Source organism: Callorhinchus milii, unplaced genomic scaffold, assembly GCF_018977255.1.
Source record: "Callorhinchus milii isolate IMCB2004 unplaced genomic scaffold, IMCB_Cmil_1.0 Scaffold9, whole genome shotgun sequence".
Taxonomy (NCBI): Eukaryota; Metazoa; Chordata; class Chondrichthyes; order Chimaeriformes; family Callorhinchidae; genus Callorhinchus; species Callorhinchus milii.
The window spans coordinates 6,656,336-6,668,291 of record NW_024704750.1 but is presented as its reverse complement, the minus strand read 5'-3'; positions in this window follow the sequence as shown (position 1 = coordinate 6,668,291).

Sequence of the window (11,956 nt, the reverse complement as noted above, 5' to 3'; positions counted from 1 at the left end):
CACAACAGACCAACTCTGTGAACGACTTCACATGCAAAGACCATCTTGTAACATCCCATGCAAGTATGTTTTTAAGCGGTTCAGTGTTTGATTATTAGTCCAATCCTGGATAACCAAAAGACAAGAGTTAAAAGTTATCAGAATGACCCATTTGGTCCCTGTAACCTGGGAATGTTGTGATGAATATTCCTGCACTTTTCATAGAAATACAAGTCACAAGTGTTTTTTCTGCAAACCACTCTATACGTATGCTTTTTTTTTACAGTTTCAGAACCCTGTCTTAATAAGAAAAAGCTAGTGCCTGTCTTAAAGTGTAGTCTCTGATCCTGTTTCACACAACGACTGGGAAAATGCAACAAGTGTGCATGGAAAGGATGAAATGAGTAATTAACTATAATGGTGAGGTACCATTACCATTGACCCTTTGGTTACCTTTGGAAGTCCTAAAATAAATGAATTATGTTTCAAATTATACATTAGAATCCAACGTAAAATATTATTAAGAATTTATGCTAGTGATATTGGATTTGAAACCACCTAAGCACAAATAAATTTGATGTCTACGACTATGCTTTTAAACCAACACCACATATAAGATGAAGAATGGTATTCTTATTATGTCTAAACATTTAGAAAAGTTATAAGATTAAAATTCAAATCCTTTCAAATGGAAAAACAAGGTCACCTCTAACATGCCACCTCAAATGCGATCAGGAGTGCTTTATTATTCCCTTCAGGTGCAATTGAATTGGGAATTATTGCTTCATAAGCAAATCTTGTGGTACAAAATAATATTGTAAATCTATTTTGAATTACACACATACAAAATCTGTAGTCATTACCTTTACAAACATCACATTATATCAGTTATAATGCTACAATTTAAAGGAGTGTTGTCTTTTGTTATATGTATAAAATTAATAATTCCCAATCTAAAGCTGCATGTTAATAAAAGGGCAAATTGCTTCTAACTTAGTAATCATCATAGGTGCAAAATTCAACCTTCATCATCTACTTCTTCAAAGTAACTTTCTGACTACTGCTGTTCACTCATTGTCCTATTTCCTACTCTCAGAAAGTAACTTGAACTCAGATTTGTACCCATAATAATTAATCATTTCTAGCTAGCCTTGCATTCCTGCTTTTGAATTTTCTTACACTCTTCTTTGTCTTCTATTCTCCAATTTACAAACACTGACCTCTGATGCAAATCTGTTTTGCATCAAAGTGATTTATGCCCCATTTATGGTGCTGGAAGCGATGCGATATATCTTCCACCTCAAAATCGATTTGTGAGGGGACCTACTTTTTGCTCACACTAAATAATGTGAAATTATTTTGCTGGATCTACAGTCTCTTATAGATGGGCAGACCAGCTTGTGTGCAGTGGAAACATTGGGGCCTGCGATTCATTCATGCATAGAATGTATGTGAAACAATTTAGGAAGGGATTTTAAGACTTTTTTTTAAAAAAAAGTTATGCTTAATTTAAATTTGTAGAATACTTCTGGCCTTTGGAAAACACTTGCAGGAGGAGGAGCAGAGTTTCGAAATTCATTTGTATGTGCGTCATTAACACTATTAGAAATATAAATAATAATTCTTGTGTTTGATATAGCGTCTTATCACTTCTTTTGAGACGTCTTGTGTAGTAAATAGCACTGTGTAACTTCTGTTTATTAATACACTGGCAGTAAAGTATAGATTGAATTTCTGTTTCACTGCTGTAGATTGCAAGTTACTTTCCCCTCCGAAAGCATCTTCTGAAGAGTTGATTAGACAGACGACCCAAGACCAGAATCAATTTCACACGGTGGAAACTGCAAACTGTTTCAACACAATTTTCGTGCTGAATCAAATTATGCTGCAAATGTTGTGTTACTCATAAATTTTAAGTGTTAGTCAAAAATTTGCCAGTGGTGCAGCATTTCTGCCATAATTTGATTTGTCATGAAAATTGTATTGTGGGAGGTGGTGAGAAACAAAAAAGAAAAGGAGCTTTTGTTTCTTAAATTGTTTCAAGGTTGCTTTGGCTTTCCATTGGAGCTCCACCGGGTGGAAAGGGTTAAATGCAATAAAGACCAGAAACCGGCCATAGGGTGTGATTAAGTGATGACTCGGACTTATCGGGTGTGTGGGATTCAATAAACGGCTTCCAATGTTGATGGAATACTCAGTCTGAGATATTTAATCAAAGCAAAAGCACCATTTATCGCTGAGGACAAATGTAGGTTACACTGCTTTACTGCAAATTTTGAAAATTAATTTCCTAAAAAACACAGTAAATTTAAAATGAATGTCTGCTGGTGATCATTAAGCTGTCACATGACATGTTTCACAGTGTGAATGGGTAATGCCTTCTGTTGCTCTGATTGTCCTTTGATATCAACATAGAGAATAAAATTTGTCTCCATTCATAGCGAGAGGGAGAAAAATTCGACTTCAAATATACCTCAACTTTTGGGGGTAAAGAAATAAACCTCCTTGTGGCTTCTGTGACTAATGATTAATTTGTACTCAAAAGAATGAGTGATTACACAAAACCTATTTTTATTTTCTATTGGTGTATTAGTTCATATTAATTCATTGCTGGATTATCCATTGTGCCACATGACGTATTTCCAGGATACAGAAATGTTTCATCTTTCCAAAAGGTGCTCAGAAATAATTCTGGTAATTGACGCGTTGGATGGTTTGGTCATGTATGTACCCAAGTACCTTGTCATTCAAGGTCCTTGAAATTTATCTTGCTGGTTTGCAAAATGTTCTTTTGTATCCTTTTTTAGTGTTAGAGTCATTGCTTCAAAGTTTATTTAATGATGAGAGAGCATATTGCTCCTAAGTAAAATACGTATGATGTATAACCAAGATACAGAGGCTTTTGATAATAAAAGCTCAACGTTTGTTTTAATTAGCAGGTGAACCGAGACCATTATCTGTCCAGATCTGTCATCCCATATCACAAGGCATCTTTATTGGTTTGCTGAGAGAAGCAGTGGCTCATGTGCAGCAAGCAGAATCAGTTACAAGGTCATTCTTCATTATGTTCTATTACGGTTAAATAAAGCCATACATGGTAACTAACAAAATGTATTTGACAATCTGACGTCAGTAGCGTTTTTAGCTGTTCGGGGAAAAAATCTAAAGCCACCGTTTTAGAAAACATCAGACAACTTTTTTTCCATGCAACTGATAACTCATCTGAGCTTAATATGGACAAAGGTTAAGAGGTATACGAAACAGTATTTCTCTTGAAAAATAATCGAAGCCTGGCCTTTCAAATATTACAGTGGCTTATGATTGTTCTTTTTCCAGCAAAACATTGCAGAACTGTGTTTTTGAAGTTTGTGTGGAGACGGCATGATGTGAATATATTGTTGCTGCCTGTTCAGAGGGACTTTAAATATCCTGTGGCACGGTTCAAAAGGAAAAGGGAGTTTCTACTAGTGTCCTGGCCAACAATCCCACTGAGAAAATTGATCATTCACTTCACCGCTGTGTGCAAATTGACTGCTGCATTCAGCTCCAAAATACACAGTCATTACACTGAATCCTGTGAAACACTTTGGAACATTGTCCAATGTGAAAATGTTCCTACCTGAATCTAGAATCCACCTGAGTGAAGGGTGCTATATAAATGCAAGTTGTTGTTAAAAGGCGCTTTATTAAATACAAGGATTATTATTATTAAGCTGTTTTTCAAATTGACTCAGGTTTCCCAGGCAGAGCAGTACATGGGTGTGGCTGATGAATTTAAATCAAGCGGTGATTGAAGACTTGCAATGCAGAGAATCAAAGCATATGCACACCACGGCTAGATTTACACCTAGTCCAACGCCTACTGTCCTGAGCAGCGGCTTTAGTTCAGGAGAAAGTGAACTGGAAGAATTTATATTCGAAATACCACAAGTTGTCGAGGTAAACTGATCGTCTCTTTGCTGCTGGGATGGGCACACTTGTTGTATAAACAACACCTAACTTCACCTGTCTGTCATTTAGATAGTAAATGACAGATAAATATTACTGCCAGTAATCTGATGAAGTTAGTGAGGAATTATATATAAAACTGCACAATACAGCTGTCCCCACAGATACATACCGAGCCATTAATGGTATCAGAAATATAATTGCTTGTATAGTGCAACTGTGTAACTTCTGTTTAAAATATACTGGCAGTAAGGTATAATATAGTTTGCTTGTATTCTGCACATTTGTCCTGTTAATGAGAAATCTGACAAATTCACTTTTTGAACAATAAGACTATTTTTGAAATCATAATGCTGTAGATTTTAACTTTGCCTCAGAGATGATCTATTTGTAGTTTAGAGGTTCTTGAGAATTGTAATGTGGAGATGTAATTGTATTCATTAACAGCATAGGTCTGGTGATGGGGCTGATCTATGGATGCCTGCCTCCACTCAGGATATAGATGAGTTACAGTTAAAGACTGCAGTTTCCTCTGATGACAAGCAATATTCCTTGCTTCATTCTGGTCATTTGGACAAGCAGATCTCATCAGACAGCTCAGGCCTGGTGTTTGATAGTGATTCATATACCTTAAATGAATTTGCATCTGAAGCTTGGCCATGCGCAGATCAAGATGAATTCACAGAGAGTCTTAATGTGCCACTTTTAAGAGATGGATTTTCGTGTGATACGGAACGTTCATTTCTGGATGAAACCTTACAAAAGGTAGACAAGGATCTGGAAGGAATGGACAATCATTGTGCAAAACACAATGCCATCACTCCACGAGCACAACAACCATGGGATGTTCTAGGGCAATCGAGAACAAACCCCACCTATGAACAACTTTCAGATCACAAGTGCATTGATACTAAACCCACCCAATACAGCCTTAAAGGTAAACAGATTGTTTTTTTTTACCCTTTTTGTTGCAGTTGAAACTGTTTTTCTTCCATTCCCTGGTTCCCTTGTTGCACATGGCATCTGGAGACAACTCTCAGTATTGGAAAGTCCATTATAACACTTGTCTGAAGGTTAGCAATATGTAGAGACCACAATTAAATGGGATTTGCTGTGTTAAATACGGGATAAAATAATTTAAGATTATAAATTGAAGAGTGTTGTGTAGTAAGGACATAATTTTACATATGATGAATTTGCTGGTTCTAATCAATCAAGCTGATCGAGTATTTCTGAAAGTTACATGCATTTATATTTAATATTAAATAATTTGTCTGGCCCTGGTACATGTTCCTGTTTAGTAATAACCGCATTTCTTTCAAAAGATATACTTTCTCCTACTTTGGATGATTACATACGAGCAACAGGGAAAAAGGACTTCATTTCATTGTGAATTTTTCTTTCTGTTAAATTATGAAATGGTTTTAGTTCATAGAAGATTATAATAATAGATCAGATAGTCAATACTACAAAAGAGATAAAAAGTTGTAACTTTGTAAAATCATGTAGCCCTTAGGTAAAAGTCATGTAATAATTAATCATAGGGAATATCTTATCGAAAAATCCTCAGTAGTCGGGAGTATATGAGAGCCCAGCTCCTATTTTAAGATAATTAGCAAAGAAGCAGAATTCACCTTAGGTTTCAATAGGGAACCAGATAGATATCTAACAAGCAGTAAATTGTAGGGTTATGGGGAAAAGGTAGGTAAATGGGACTGAATAGATTACTCTTGCAAAGAGTACAGATGTGATGGGCTTCTTTTGTGCTGTACATCTAATATACCAGGGTGAGGATACTGTTAGGCTTGCTGGAATCTGTTAGGTTAATATTGCTGATCTCAAACATTCAGAGTGCAGCCAGTTTTGGATTAGTAGGAATATAGAAGGGGAGACAATAGCTGTTGTGGGATTTTCAGGGTTAATGCACTGGTCACACATTCGGAGGTGTGAATACTCTGGGAAATTTTACCAAGTCTTAGCTTATCGTGAAACATTATTATATTTAGTTTTAATTTGGAAGCTGTATTTTCATTCTGAATTTAATAGGCTTCTAGAATTTAATAGTTATTCACAATTCTGCAAGATCCTAAATCTGAAGGTAAAATTGTTTCACAACCTAAAACCAAGTGAAATTTCAGGCCTCATGGGTCCTCTAAAGATTCAGAGCCTCCCAGCTATAGAAACAAAAAAAATGAATTCACTGTCTGTCCTGATGTACTTTCATTATTTCTGGTCCTAATTTCACACCCATAATCCTGGTGCTATGTCCTTACCTAATCCTGTGTTTCTGTCTCCCTGTCCCAGTCCATTCTGCCCTTGGCCATTAATTTGATTCAGAATGGCAGTCAATGCTTTGCTGAAACTTGACAAAAAAATAGCCTTGAAGCCTATAAACCCAATTTATTATACTCTTAATAAGAGCTTATATAAAATCGAATGGCGTTCTGCATCTTCATAATTCCTAAAGGTGTATAGTTGATAGTAAATTACAAGTTTGCTGTGCTCAACTTACTGTATTAAACAACAGTAAAATATGAAAAGCATTTAAAAAAATCTTCAGTTGTAAATGTTTAGCTATACTGTATGGCAGTTTTATTGTGATGTGTAAAAGTTACACTGATTAGACCTAGATTTGCAGTGTATGCCTTTCTCCCATTAGTTATTGACTTCAGTTACTGTGGGTTCAACAATGTGATCTTAGAGACTTGAGGGGACTGTGAAACACATTCTGTGATAGCACAAAGGGAAGTTTATTTTGTATTCCTGAAATGTCCTTCTCGCTGTTCCCTCTCCTATTATCTAGATTAACAAGTGGAATTTATCTCTTCCCTTATTATAGGAGTGAATTTTGATCAGGAGGTTGTCAATGTCCCCTTAGTTCTACCCTTTGCTGAACAAGTGGAGGCTCTTGAGAATAATCGGAGCCCATCAATAGATTTTGCTGTGACTGAAAGAACTTTGTGAGTTTATCAGCAGTACTTCTCCACTTGCACCTTGTGCCTTTTCATTAATCCTCCTCGTACTATTTAATTTTAGACATCCCTTACTCAGTATCATAGTTGAAATGTGGCTTTCAAATTCTTACGGAAAATACAAATGGATGTCATTTCAGGGGAGGAGAAAAAGCTAACCATCAACAAGGCATGGCGCAAGTCAATACAATTGCTTTGGAATTGCTGTCAAAAATGACTTTAAAAGGTACCGTTTAGCTATGTTACCTATCCCCCTCCCCACAAAGACTTTTACATTACATAATTTAGGCAGGACTGTTATCCTGTACAGCAGGCTGTAACATATAGTAATGTTTCACATACAGTGACAGTGAAAGAGCCATAGCACGCTTGTAAAGTTATTGCAAAACTATTCTTCCATAAATCCATTCGGGCAGTGGAGGAACAGACTAAACAAAGAAGCTGACAATTTAATGGTTTCTTTCATGTCTTTTCACAGAATCTGAGCTAATTTACAGCTTCCTATTATTGCCTTGTAGTATCTATAAATATCACTGGGAGAGTACCTTAAGGACAGAAAAATAGCACACACTGCAATTTCTTTGACGATCGAGAATTGTTTAACAAACATTAAAAAAAAGTGATTGAGGTGCTAAGTTATACAGTCTGTGTTTTGCTTCTCTTTCCACTCAGCTGAAAGTAACGACAGAGTAAATGGAAGATTTGGTGTTCATGTGACTGAAGGACAGCAGAGTTTTCACAATTCTAATGATATTGACATCATTCCCGAGGAAAGCTGTGCAAACGGTTCATCTTCTTTGGACGATGTGTCTGGTTTTAGATTCTTTTCCAGTTCTACTTCTCATTCTTTTCTGAATCTGGAACTATTACAGGTAACCGAAAGAATTTTAAAATCACCTAGCAAGTGAATGTCTGATGTGTTTTTATTGTTCTTGTGGTCAGCAAGTCGAAATTCAGCCTGGCATGTGAGCGGTCTGTTTGCTCAGAGTGTGGGAAGATCCAGAGAATTTTCATCTTCCTGGGCTGGCCATTTTTTTTATTTTTTTAAAAAAAGTTTTTCAACTTACACTTCTTAGCTATGCGAAAAACTAATACGCTAATAATAAAGCTTCTCAGGTACCAGGTGTTGCGTTGTGTTATTGCAATAATAATAGATTTAATAATAATAATTGCAATAATACTACTGAAATAAGCATTGATTGCTGCTTAACTGTTAGTTTTCAAGTAACCACTGAATGGCATGGATTATTGCATTTTTTTTCTAAATATTTAACATTTTCTCCCTTTTGTCCATGACCTAATATTCTACACGCTGTTCCCATTGCCCAACTGAATAGGTAAGCAGTGTGGCACCAGCCTCTGTCAACGCTGCTTCATGAATGGCTGCAGTGATGATTGTGTCTCACCTTCCAAATACAGTATCTGTAGGGAATTGACCATGTGGGAGTCACAGGGACAAACCATTCCCCTATTGATGTGTATTGTGTCGCTAACAGTAAATCTATATTGTTTACTTCGAAAGGATTTTTAAAAAAAGTTCAATGCTCTGTAAAGTGTGACGTATTTCCAATCCAGAGAATCAGCAAGCTGCGTTTTAAGCACGATCTGGCTATGCTACAAAGCAGTAAGAAGTAGCAGCACAGAGTACTGAGGCCCCAGTGTGTGAGAGGATTGCAACTCTGCAACTAATGGATCAGAAACAGTAGTGAGCATTGACACAAGATACAGCAGAAAAAAAAGTCAGATTAAATGGCCCAATCAAAGGAAAATGTAATCTGGTGAAAGTAAAAGGACAAAGAATTGCAAGTGAAAAACTGGTGAAAGTACAAAGGCAGGGAAGAAACTGAGAGACCAAGATTGACAGCAGAGGTGAAGCCTTAGGAGAAATAGTGATAGACCAGGAAGGAACAAGCAGAGAGAATGGCATTGATCAGTACAGGAGCTCGAAATTATTGCTCATAGGAAATGGAGTGACAGTCTGGGAGAGGAACAATTTAAGGGGGATTAGAGGCCATAGATTATAAGGTTGAGGCAACAAATAATCTTTAAAAGAGCTTCAGTTGCTATTTATTTTAACGTAACTTGTTGAAATCTTTGAAATAATAATTCATGCTATTGTAGGGTGAAAACTGCACCACTCTTAAACGCACCAAGACGTTATATAATGCAAGTTATTGTTTGTGAAAAACAGTACTTTTACTCAGCAGCTGACATCAGTGAACCCACAATGATGGCCTGGCTGCTAATAGAGGTGCACAAAACAGCTCGAGCAGTGATCGTGCCAAGCATACACCATTGGAATCTGTTTTAATACTAAAATTATTCATAACTGCAGTTGCTGAATGGTGTACAGATTTATTGCTGCCTTCTATCCAGATTCAAAATTTCCAGTATATTTATATTTTAAATGTGCCAAATCAATATAATTGATTTTTGTTAAAAAAAGAATATTGATACCGTGTGAGAATCAATAATTTCATATGTGTGTTTTTATCTAGCTGACATGTGCTGCATATATTTATAAGAGAAAATATTTTTGCCAGCTCGATAAAATACTGAACAAATGTCATGGATCTTCTCCCCCAGAATAAGTGGAATTGTTTCGACCTGTTACAAAGAATGTGGAGTTTCTTTATTTTAAAAAAAAAAAAATTCTGGATCCTTTTTGCTTTCTTCAAGGAAGTCACATCGCTTCAGTGCTGTGAACCATCATCAGGTCAGCAGATGGAAGATCTAGAGGAAATAATTGACCAGCCAGAGATCCTTACTTCGTGCGAATGCACTGGGAAAATACTCAAGTATTTTTCATATTACCTGGTGAGAAATGATGGTGACACTGATGGTGATACTGATGTTGAGGTTGGAAGCAGAAAGGAAGAAACACAGAGGAACAATGGCTTGGACAAAGTCATTTCTTTTGGTCAAAGGGATTGCAGTGCTTCTCAGAGAACTACTCGAGATGTTGAGGAAGTGTTCCCGCCAGAATGTTTTATTCGGCAACCGAGGTGCAAGTCTGGCAGGGAAACATCTGGCCTTCGAGAAATGTCTTCACCAAATAAAATCATCGCTGATCCGAAGCTGTCATCAATAGGCAGGGACACTGCAACCAATTGTTCCACAGTTAGGCTGAACTTGTGGGCTTCCATACAAAAAAAGTCCAGTTCCGCAAACGTAAATCCACAAACCTTTGGCAGGAAAGAGTTTCCGAGCCTGAAACAAAACCTGAAGGAATCGCACATTCTTAAACGTTCAACTGTACACGTGAAAGATAATCTTAGCCTTTGGAACTCCAGGAGTGAATCGAGCCAACGTTCTGATACAGGAAGCAAACCACTCACAAGACTTTTCACTGCCTCGGGAAAAGTAAAACCCATTCTAAAAGGTAATGTTTCATAAATTCTTAATAGAATAATCAAAATGTCCACTGTTCACAGGAAAATGGTCATGATTGCCACAATTGTTCATTAAATTGCATCAAATGCAATAATTATTGTTACCTTTTCTGGGTTGAAGCAAAATAAGGCAAGTTGAAAAGATTAGATGAAGGAAACCTTGAACTTTATAATTCTGTAGGTTGTATGAGATGGAGGGAGGTTCAGAAATCTACCGTCTTAAGATCCTAGGAATGAACATGTTAGAGTTGGAAACCTTGCAATACGATTTTGTCAGCACAGTTTCAGACCATGTGGTAGGTTTGGGAATGTTCAAATGGTGAGAAGTAAATCACTGATGTGACCATGAGTAGTGGAGTAGAGTTGAGAGACTTTGTTGAAAGCAATACTTGATCATGGACTAGGTTATAGTCTTTCAGGGTGATGTTTTGGCCTATAGAACACAGAGTTATTGCACTTTAGAATGTATCCTGTGAGGGGCTTTGAGATGTCCTCCTGGCATGAAAGGACCTAATAGGAGTGGGTACCATCAGAACAGGAACCATTATTACCAAGACTGTCAGATATATAGTTAAAGAGCTCATTGTTCTAGCGGAACGACTGCAAAGAATCCAGCATAAAAAATATTTTCTTCAATATTGGCACAAGTTGAAGGCAGCACTAAACGAATTTGATCAGAAAAGATACTGTGATACAAAAAAAAGAACCTCAATCGTGAGACAGGCAAGTTCATTCAATAGCTCTTAAATTTGACTTTAATGCCCAGCTTATACTTCACATTTCACAGACGTTCACCAGAATAAATCCAGCCAGACCACTGCTGTGACCACTTTAAGAAAGTAGTTTTGGCAGATCAGTTCTCTCCCCTACAGTATAAGTGGTAACACAATCAGTTCTTTAATAACACAGAAAATCTACAGGCCTTTATTAACACAGAAAATCTATAGCCCTTTAATAATATTGAAAATCTACAGCTTTTTAATAACATTGAAAAACTATTGGCACCAGTCAGGTATGTTTAGCTGACAGATGGATAACTCTTTGTACTCCCCTGTGACAGAGATTGGGAAAATTGGAGGTAGAAATCAAGTTTTCTGCTCTGAAATGTATCTATTGCTGTTGCTTCCAACAGTGTAAACCTTACTGAATCAAACTAACTCTTAAAGAAGCATCAGAGAGGCCCAAGTCTTCACGGTATATTCTGGTTACAACATCAAATGGTTTCAGGACTTCTTTCAATCAATTGGATCTATCTCGTTGAGGAGCGTTTTCCAAGTTCTTGCTCAGATCACTGGGTAAAGTTTGTGCTTGTGGAGCCATATAAATTTTGGGAGGGAGAATTGGCATCCTGAAACAAAAGCAAGCGGATAAATTCCAACCATCAGCTGTGTGTCTGTGTTCCCGTTTCAGCTGTCAGCTCAGACCGTGGAGACATTGGAGGGAGACCAGCATACTAGTTTAGAAACTTTATGAGGCTAGGGTTGGAAAACTTTCAGAATAAGGTCTGCAAGTGATGCATGCACAAAATCATAGGTTCACAGGAATTTCCCCACATGGGCGATCCTTTGATATGAGATATCAAGGTAACGAATGAAGCTACTGAGTGTTTCTGCAGTGTGTGTGTGAGTGTGAGAGAAGGGGAAAATGTTCATTCCACTCATTCCC